Below are 329 nucleotides of genomic sequence, written 5' to 3'. Positions count from 1 at the left end.
ACAAAGTTAACTTCCCACAAAACAGGTGGGGGAAAAGGGTACCTAAGTATGGTCCTCAATCGGAGACAACGATAGACAGCTGTCCCTCATTGAGAACCATACCAGGCCAAGACATAGAAATACAAATAATAGAAAAAAGGACAGAGAATGCCCACCCTAGTCACACCCTGGCCTAACCAAGATAGAGAATAAAAAACCTCTCTATGGCCAGGGAGTGACAGACAGACCCGGTATTGTTGCCGTTCATGTCGTCCCTATTGAGTAGGTTGTATCAAGGTGACATCTAGATAGTTATCAATATTAGTTATTTATTGTGTAGACTGCTATCC

Source organism: Oncorhynchus gorbuscha, linkage group LG24 (genome assembly GCF_021184085.1).
Source record: "Oncorhynchus gorbuscha isolate QuinsamMale2020 ecotype Even-year linkage group LG24, OgorEven_v1.0, whole genome shotgun sequence".
NCBI lineage: Eukaryota > Metazoa > Chordata > Actinopteri > Salmoniformes > Salmonidae > Oncorhynchus > Oncorhynchus gorbuscha.
Note: the sequence above shows the minus strand (reverse complement) of the source record.